Here is a 9,419-nt window from a genome sequence, read left to right as displayed (position 1 = left end):
TATTTCATGACGCTGGGGAGCTAGCCAGTTTGCACTGGACAAACGAGCTCCCCAGTTTGCAGTGAAAAGTCGGGTAATTAATACATTTCCATGAGAGGTTACAACATCTTTACATAACATACTCATTTGATTTTGACACCTAATCATTCTATTCATAATAGGTGGGATCTAGGTGGAGTAAACCTTTCCATTTTGTTCAACAATTTCCTGACTCATGGTCTCCTTTTCTCCTTCAGATGCCCACTTTGTCTTTTCTAATTTTTCAGAGTACATTCCTTTGAATTCGTCAGTGGAACCTTTTCTAATTACTCAGAGTACACTCCTTTCTCAGCACAGACAGAGCATCACCCAGAGCATTGTACCCAACTCATCCTGACCCATCTTTTTAAGACCTTGCTCCGTTTCATTCGGTGCAGGACGTGCATCAGTGATACAGGAGCACCCCGAGGAGCCCAGCGCTGCCGGTGAGTGACCCCCACCCGGGTCCTGCCTGTCACACAGCCTCACGGCTTGTCAGGAGGGATACTGCGAAGGACAGCACCAAAAACTGCCTAAAATCCGGAAAAATGACATCTGCTGCCCTTCCCTTTGCCTGCGGGGCAGGGTGGGGGGTGTTTGAGCCCCCACCGGGCAGGGCTGGCCCTTTGCCACCCCACATTGTCTGCGGATCACGATGTCCCTTGCCAGGAGGCTATTATCATTTCCCAATAATAATTGGGAAGTAACTGGAGAAAATTCCCCCCAAACTAACTGGGGAATAACTGAAACGTTAATTGCACTTTCTTAAAAATAGGGGGAGGAAAAACCAAAGCCCCGTGCTGTCGGCTCAGGGTCGCACTGCAGCATGGAACGCGTTTTGGCTGGGGGGGGGCATGCCCTGGGGCAGCTTGGTGCTGCCGGTGCTTGGCCACCAGATGACAGCACCTGACCACAGAATGCAGACAGGAATTTTATTCTTATCTCATTTTTTGTTTTGTTCTGTTGCCCTCACCTCCAGCTTTTGAATTACCCACACGAACACAAATATTTATGGCATTTAATTCTGTCTGTAGCAGCATCTCCCACTAATAGTGTGTGATGCCTGCGGTGCCGGAGGGGACGCTACACAAAAATGTTTTTTGGCAGTGGTATTTCAGGAACAGTGGCTTAAACCGGCGCCGTTTTCACAGGAGGCTGTTCCCAGGGGTTGTCAGAGCCCTGCGATTCAAAACCACCCGTCTCGTCGGGCTGAGGGACGAGGTCCCGCAGCGTAAGCGATGAACTGGCACATGCAGAGGGTCCGGATGGTGCGGGTGAGCCTGGGCTGGGGAGAAGGGGCTGCTGGGTGGTTCGCAGTCACACCAGCGCTTGCAGGAGGGCGCAGGCAGCGTTAGCAAAGTCAATGAATGAAAATGGTGTCAAATTTGTGAGTTTTTTAGATCCGTGACAACAAAGAAGCCTGAAGAGTTGTGTGCAGGACAGGGGAACTGCTTTTAGGTTGATGTACAGCTAATTCAAGAAGTTCTGGAATTCAGGTGCTTTCCTTTTCTTTAAAAACTTGAATTCAGTTTTGTTCCTTTTTTCTTTGATAAGAAACCGTTAAATTCTAGATTTTTCTTTTTCTGTTCCAAGTGCTTCTTAATTAGGTGCAGGCTGGGTCAGCAGCTGGGGCCCTCCACCGCCGTACCTGGCCAGGCTCACTCCCAGGGCAAGCGCCGGCGTCGCTCCCACCTTCCTCTGCTGTGTGCCGGTCACGCTGCTGCTCCGGGTGCAGGAACAGAGGTGAAGAAACAAACACAGGTAACGTCTACGCAGCTTTATTTTGTGCATCTTTTCAGGATCTTGCTTTCCTCCCAAGTGGCAGGGTACTCAGCTTTATTTCCTTTATGGATGAGCAAGATCTGTCCGTGCAGGGGCGAACGCTGCCTCCGACCGTGACCGGAGGGCTCTGCAGCTTCTCCAGCCGGGTTCCCGGCTTTCCCAAGTAGCAAATGTTGCAGCCAAGCAGCAAGTGCAATGGCTTGACCATGGGCCACTGGGCTCCTGTGCCCTGTGGTACAACGATTTCTTTCTTGTCATCATTCCCTTGCTCTAAGGGCTGTGAAAGAGCTGGCCATACGGATCACCTGCTTTGGTTACTGCCTTACTGGAAAGGGCAAAGTTAATTCCTGGTGTATTTAGGTGGCCTCAGAAGCTGCTGGGGTCTCACCTCCCGGGGGGTGCCGTGCGGGTGGCTTCTCCTGACGCTGTGAGGTTGCATCAATCCGGTAACAGCAGCGTGGTGAAGGGAAGACCCTTCGTTTTGAATTTAGCACTGCAGCTGCCCGCTGGAGCCTCCGTGGTGAGCAGAGGACCTTTTCCAAGGCTCTGCTTGGTACTAAAGTGCTGAGGGAAGAGTTCTCCTGCATGGGTTCACACTGAAGTGCAGGGGTTTGGGAATGCTGATGTCTGGGGGCCGCCTCTGCCTGCAGCTCCTCTCCAATGCTTTAGAGACTGAAGAGCACTCGGTGGAGTAAAGTCCACTTAAACTGAGATCTTAAACTGAGATCTGTCAGTGGCCAGTGTTGCCTGTCTTAGAGGAAAGCATGAAAAATGTCTCAGTAAATAGGCTTAAAGGAGGGTTTTCACTTGATCCTTCACCAGAAGAGGCTGAACTTGGTTCTGCTGGGGAGGAGCCCATGGTTCCCTCGCAGGTACCACACGCACTCTGCACAGCCTGCTCACGAGGCAGGAATTAGCTGGAGGGTTTGTTTTCGAAGCTCTGAGGTCTGCTTGTACGTGGCTGACTGCTTTCTGGGTGTCTTCACCAAGGTGAATTAAATCTTTTTTCCTTTTCAAAGTGTTTTGGTGTTTGTCTTCAGAGGCAGAGAGTGCTGTGGCTGTTACATGGAGTATGTTACTGGCTTGCCCCTGTAAAAGCTCCTGGGGTATTACTAGATTTCTCTGTGTGTTAGTGTGTGAAAGAGAGACAGAGCGCATTTATATTTTTTATAAAACTGGGATAGAGGTGTGCAGCTGAAGCCTGGGCTTGAAGGAGATTCCCGCTGAAGCTGGTGACACAGCTGGGGCAGAGCTTCATTCCTGCTAACCGGTGGGAAGCCAAAGCTGGGCTGGAGTAAGGCTGATTTTTCAAGCAGCCCTGTCAGCCCTGTTCAGGCACCGAATTCAGCTTCTTGGAAAACCGCAGCCTGAGTGTTACACAGAGAGTCCAGGAGCAAAGGTAAGAAAAAACCTTTGGGTTCCTTGTTCAGCTTTATTACAAAACGTTAAGCGCTCTGCTACTGAGGGAGGGGAACCTGTGTGTGCTCTGAGGGTCAGACCTGGTTTACTTCCTACGGGTACTGCAAAATGCAAGGAAAGGGAGCTTTGAAGAAGCTTTCACAGTTTCCTGAAGAAGAAAGTGTTTTTGAAAGCAGGTTGTTGGGGCTAAACACTCATGTTTTGCAAGTAAACCCAGGTTTGTGATCTGCAGTAGCCTTGAGGATGATTAACCAAGCTGTGCTTGACTTTCCTCCTACTTGGAGAAGAGGGAACTCCCTAACCCCCAACAACTGCAAAGGTGCTGTTAACTCTTTCAAATAATCCTTAGCAATCCACACACAAACCAGAAAAGAATAAAAACGGCTCAGGAAAAGTGAGAGCCGGCTGTTCGGCGGTGGGCGGCGAGGTAAGGAAAGGGCACGCGTGGAAGCTGTGATTGGAAATCGCCACTGCAGAGGAGCTTGCTGCGAAGGCAGAACGCAGCTCAGCCCGGAGAGCCGCAGCCTGCTCGCTGCTGAGCCTCAGCACTTGTCTCCTCTCTCTGGTCAAGTGCCTGTTTTTTCATCACACGATTGACTCCGTGGCTGTTTTGTTCAGGCTGAAAGACGGGAGCGCTTGCTGGAGGAGGCAGTCAATGCGGAGGTCCTGGGGCCTTGAAAAGGCGAGGATTAATAGGTTTGCTGCCTTTGAGCCGTGCACCCAAGTCAGCACTGAATAAAGGCTTTCGCTGGCAGCCGGGCGGCCACGCCGGGGCTGCCGATCCCCTTGGGTTGCCTGGCTGGGGCGCAGGCTCGGGGTCCCCGGCGTGCCAGGAGCTGGCAGGGCCGCCCGGGCTGCCCCCGGCTCGGGGTGCAGGGCAGGCTGCCCAGGCGTGACCCCCGGGCTCCTGCAAGGCCAAGGGCCGCGTCACCCGCGGTCCCCGTGCAGAGCAGCGGCTGTGGGTGAGCTCGGGGGCGCCCCAAATTCCTGCCCTGCCTGCGCTTGCTGGGGGTCAGCCGGGAGCCCTGCGGCGGGGGGGCTGCGCTGCTCTGCGTACCCCTCTCTGCCTCGGCTCACTTCACGCCTTCAGTTTGCACGGCTCTTTCCGCGGGCTCTGAGGGATAACGCGGCCTGTGGCGGAGGCACGCGCGGGCGTACGTGGCACCGGCTGGTTTATGAGCTCCGGCAAAAAATAAAGCAAACCTGTGGGCATACCCGCCTGTGTTTCACGTCTCGGGGGGGGGGGGATTCTTTGGCATTTAAAAGCAGCAAGAGCACCTGAGCCTGGCATCTGGGAGCAAGGTACGGACGATCACCTGGTTTGTAATCTCTGCCCCGTCACCGGATTTATTAATAACACTGCCTTTAGTTAGCAGACCGGTGGATATTCGGTTGCCCTCTGATCAGCCTGCCTTCCCCCCTCAGGCTTTTCCTGCTCTTCTTCCACCACCCCGCATCATCATCCTTTTTCTGTCGATTTTCCAACAATGCCTAATTCTATTATTCGGAATGATTTCCCACCGGGCGGTAGTTTATTTCTGTCATCAAATCTCAGATGAAATCTTTAGACATGAAATATTTAGCCCGATACCAACAAATCGCACATAGTGTTAACGTGTCACAAGCTGCCTGGAGACAGCATTAGGCTGTAATTTGAAAGTGAGTGAAGCGATAATGCCATGCGCGCTGCTTTTGTGAGCGTGCATTAATGCATCTCTTGCCAGGGCTGGTCATTGACAGCAAATCGACTCCCACTAATAGTATGTGGGAAGGTGGCAAAATTGGGGGTGATGCAGAAGATAAAGCATATTGACCAGCCAACTGCAGTGCCTCAGTAGCCTTTAATCTATTATTGCCCTTGATGGGGATATTTTAATGCAACTTTACTGTCAATCGCATTTATGGTCGCACACTCTGCCTGCTGGGGAGCACTGTGAAAATGGCAGAACTCGGATCATGCTGTTGCTTAGAGCTCATAGTTATCGATTGTAGCCAGGCTCAGGAGTCTGGGTTATAATTATTTCATTAAACCATTTAATGGTTATCAAATATGAATCCTTCTACCATTCCATTTAGGAAATGTAGAGAGCTTGAAGTTTTATTGCTAATCCATGTCGATCTTATTTTTCTTAAATTGGCCGATGCTCCCGAGTGGTCGCTGTTCCCTGCCGAAGCTCTGCCCATTGATCCCGGGGTCGCCGCTCACAGTGCCGCTGGCCTCTCACGTGGCGCAGCGACACGGCGTTACGTGCGAGTGACCCTGCATTACCGACCGTCCCAAATAACAACTGCACACCCCGTCCCCTCTCTGAGCTGCTTTTGCTGCGTGGAGTCACTCCCAGGCTGCCGTGGTGGAGAAGACACTCTGCCTCTTCCCTTATGGAAGGTATTTCGTGCCTCAGTTTCCCATTTGATCAGTGGAGTTACTCGATTTTTTTCAGTTATTTGGGGTTTAGAGATGGAAAGGGCTCCTTACTATGACCAAAATCCTCCCTTTGTGCGAAGGCAGGCTGTTCATGCCTGTTGAGGAGGGAGGAAACTCCCCTTCCGAAGGGTTCTTGAGGGTTTTTCGAGAATAAAAACAATTACGTTTTACTCGTATAGTCAGTCTGACTGCATCCCACTTGGTCCCAAGTGTTTGAGGCAGCCTTAGGAGCTTGGCAGGCAAACAGCCTGCTGCTGCGTCTGACGCTGAGCGTTCGCCTGCCTCCCCAGGTGTGTTACCCTGGCAGGGTGCTGGTGTGGCAGGATTGCCTGGGGGCATGGCAGGAACGAGGTGATCTGGGGGGGCTGCGCTTGACCCCTGAACCTCTAGAGGTGGAAGAGCTGTTCCCAGCACTGCCAGGTGCTGTCTCGGTGGGCTTTGGCATTATTCTTTCTATTAAAGTGGGCCGAGTGCTCCAAATTCCTCTTCATTTCACTTTTCCTCCTTGTGAGGGGCAGATTAAGCCAGGGTTTAATTCCAGAGCCTGGAAAGCCCCACAGGAAGGACAGAAATCCCAGGGGCTCTCTCATCAGCGGCCCTGGGGCGTACTCCTGCCCTCTCTCCCACCCCAGCGCTTCCAGAAGTCACACAGACCTCGTGGTTACAACGTGGATAAGGCTGGATGAACCCGGGTTGAGGAGGGTAGGGAGGCTTTGAGGAAGCATCTCGGTATGCATTTGTATTCCAGCTCCGCTGAAAGCCTGTATTCATTGGCATCTTTTCATTAAACCCCTGGATGCTCTGGAAAAGCTGTACCTTAATTTGAACAGATTCCTTTTTACTGTGGCCAGGCAATAGAGTTTCTGCAGAGTCCTTTATCAGTATTCTGTGCTGCCTTCTGGCAGCTGCTCATTTTATGTTGCCTCAACCCGTGCTGACCTCATTTTCTATCACAGAGCAGTGAAGGATTTGGTAAAAATTAGTTATATTAGTAGCTCCCGATACAGCCAGTTTATTTGTGATATGACAAATATTTCAGCCATTAGGATCTTTCCATCTCTTAGCAGCTTAAATGCACTCACTTATATTCCAAATCACTGCTTAATTTAAAAGCCCTATTTGTCTAGATTGTTGCAGGCATGGAAAAAGATGCGGAACACTTACCCTTTCCAATCGGCCGGCAGCACACCCGGAGTTGTGCCAGTGATTGGATCTCTCGCTCCATAACTTTACACTCGGCGAAGCCACCGCTAATCACTTAGTGCACGGCAGAAGCACATCAATCCCGCGGAGGAAGGGCGGGCGCGATGCCCAGGATGTGGAGGCTGGGTTGCTGCCTCCTCCCCGCCATGCAGTGATTCACCGGCCGTGCCTCAGTTTCCCCACCTGCTCTGCTGGGACGTGGAAGGAATTTTCTGGCTTTCCAGAGCCGCAGAGTTGCCCGGCAGGCTGGGAATGTGATGTGGGCAAAGCAGCGAGTGGCTGCAGGGTTAGGGGAGGGCAGGAGGGCCACGAAGCCGCCCCGACAGGCAGCAGGTGAGGGCGGGTTTGATAGGAGGGGGGCTTTCCTCTGTCCTGTGACCCCAACTTTACTTCTGTAAAGTAAACAAACTCAGGGCAATGCCTAACGTCTTTTCTCTTTTCTTAATCCTACATTATTTTCACCATCCAGGGAGGGAGGGAAGGCTGGAACCGCAGGGAAGATGCTGGGATGCCCCATCCCTGGTGCTGTGCCTCCTTGAACTCCTCCCAGCATTCAGCCAGGCCATTTCTCCAGGCTTTTCCCCCCCCCCCCGCAGCCCTGCACGCTTCTTTTAGAGACTTGCACGTTTTTATTTGTTCGAGGGAACGTGGGGATGTTACTCCAGGGCTGCTTTAAGGAAGGCTCTTGCAAAGAGCACAGTAAAACCCCAGCAGCTGCTGACGCCCGCTGTGCGGAGGTGGCCAGGGCTGCTGGGCAAGCTGGGCTGCCCTGGCTCTCTCCCTCTGTGTGTTCCCCTGGGGAACTTCTCGGTTCCTCTCGGATGTTCTTCTTCCACCCAAAGCTGGGCAGCAAACGCACGCTCCCCCCTCCTGCCCTGGGTCTCTGCCTGGCCAGCAAAGGTCGTTACAGGGCCAGAGTTTTCTCTGCCAGCTGCTTTCCGCAGCTACGGGAGGAGTTTTCCGTCTGTGCACCGCATCGGCTTCTCCACGGAGCAGCCTCCAGCTCCAGCCCTGGCTCCTCTGCTCCTGCTCTAATGGACCTGTTGAGATTCACGGGCGGCAGTTGTTTCAAGCCAGCAAAAGGCAGCACCGCCGAAGATGTAGTTGTTTTTACCGTGGGGGTGAGCTTTTGTTGCAGTGGCTGCGAAGGTACCCACGGGTGGGCTGTGTGACGTGGCTGCTGCCTTCCCCGCCACCACTGACCCTCCCGGTGGTCAGCGATCCGTCCTCCCGAGCCTCCTCCCCGGGGGGTAGCTGGTGTTTCTGGCTCACACCTCGCAGCTTCGCAGGGCAGAGGGTTTGATGGAGCACAGAGCGAGGGAAAGCGAAGGAATTTGCCGGCTCTGAAAGGCCATTGCTAATTGTCATTTGCTTTGGAGGGAAGGGGGTTTGCTGGTGGCGTTGGTCCCTCGGGCTCGCAGGCATCGCCTGCTGCTGGTAACTCTGCAGAGCATCCTTTATGGTTGTGAAGAAGGAAAGGAATTTAGGAGTAAAATGCCACTCCCATGCAATTCGTGCTTTTGATTGTGTCAGCTGGGATGCTTGACATCCTTTATAAAGGTAAATTATGTCTAAAAATATATACTGTTTTGTAGCAGGTTATGGCAGCGGGTTCTGGCTAGAAATAATTATCTGAAGCTAACTCAGTCTTGATAAATTCTCCTGAACCTTTCACAGTTATGGAGTTATGACGGAGATGTAGTTAATTGCTAGAAAAAAGCCTCGCAAAACCAGAGCAAACTGTAATTCTTGCTTAGTTTCACCATTCAACTTGCAAGACTCTAGGAGTTCAAATGCTGATGGAAGTGTATCGATTTTCCCCTATATTGAATGCTTCCAAAAAAAAAATCTCAACAAAAAAACCCAACCCACCTCCCGTGATGCAAGTCCCATGGTTCCAATTAAAATCACCTGTTAACTTAAAAAGGTCTCTTTTTAAAAAGGGTTTAAAAGATTTTCATTTAATTGATTCAATGTAAAATGCCCTTTACAATTACCACTATAAACTACTTGTTTCCCACTGAGTAAGACCCAATTTGAGATGTTTATCAAGACTTCGCACTCTTTCCACTCTTCATACTGAGTTCTTAAATTCCTTATTGACAGCTTGCATCTGTCAGCACTGGATATTTTTAGTTTGTTGCAAGAAAGCTTTTAAAAGGTTGTAATGGCTTGATTTTGTCTCTGTGGTCTGAAGCGATAAATCAGCTCTGAATGGCCTCGTAAGTGTGGGCAGCGCTGGGTGCCCTTTCTTGCAGAACAGTAAAATGACATGATTTAACAATTTCTTCTTTCCTTCCTCAGAGTATTTCCACCGTGGCGGTGGTGTTCGGTGCAAAGATCACACCCCTTGTCATTCTTTATTTTTTTGGGGGGTGCTTGACATTAAACTTCGGCACGACTAATAACCATTGACTGGTTCATGCCCGAGTCTCTGCGGCGCGATTGTGGGGCTTAACTGGGACTTTGTCCTCGAAAGACTGATGAACGCCCCCCTCCCCCAATCTAATTGAGACGAGTGCACTTTTATTAGACAACCATTTGTTATTTGAACACATTTGCTGTCTCGCTG

The 9,419-nt window shown here is 51.3% G+C and overlaps 1 long non-coding RNA gene across 2 annotated transcripts; it reads left to right on the top strand.

Moving 5' to 3' along the window:
* The first annotated feature begins 138 nt into the window (after positions 1-138).
* Positions 139-9,289, top strand: LOC106112465 (uncharacterized). Of its 2 annotated transcripts, none has more exons than XR_001226721.3 (3): positions 139-464; positions 1,126-1,514; positions 1,612-9,289. It is a non-coding gene; the product is annotated as an uncharacterized LOC106112465 (long non-coding RNA). The 2 variants fall into 2 exon arrangements; XR_008749901.1 differs by having other exon boundaries at positions 1,126-5,605; positions 6,772-9,289.
* The last annotated feature ends 130 nt before the right edge of the window (positions 9,290-9,419 follow it).

The sequence above is a fragment of the Falco peregrinus genome, chromosome 15 (assembly GCF_023634155.1).
Source record: "Falco peregrinus isolate bFalPer1 chromosome 15, bFalPer1.pri, whole genome shotgun sequence".
NCBI lineage: Eukaryota > Metazoa > Chordata > Aves > Falconiformes > Falconidae > Falco > Falco peregrinus.
Note: the sequence above shows the minus strand (reverse complement) of the source record. Positions and strands in the feature narration are given on the sequence as shown.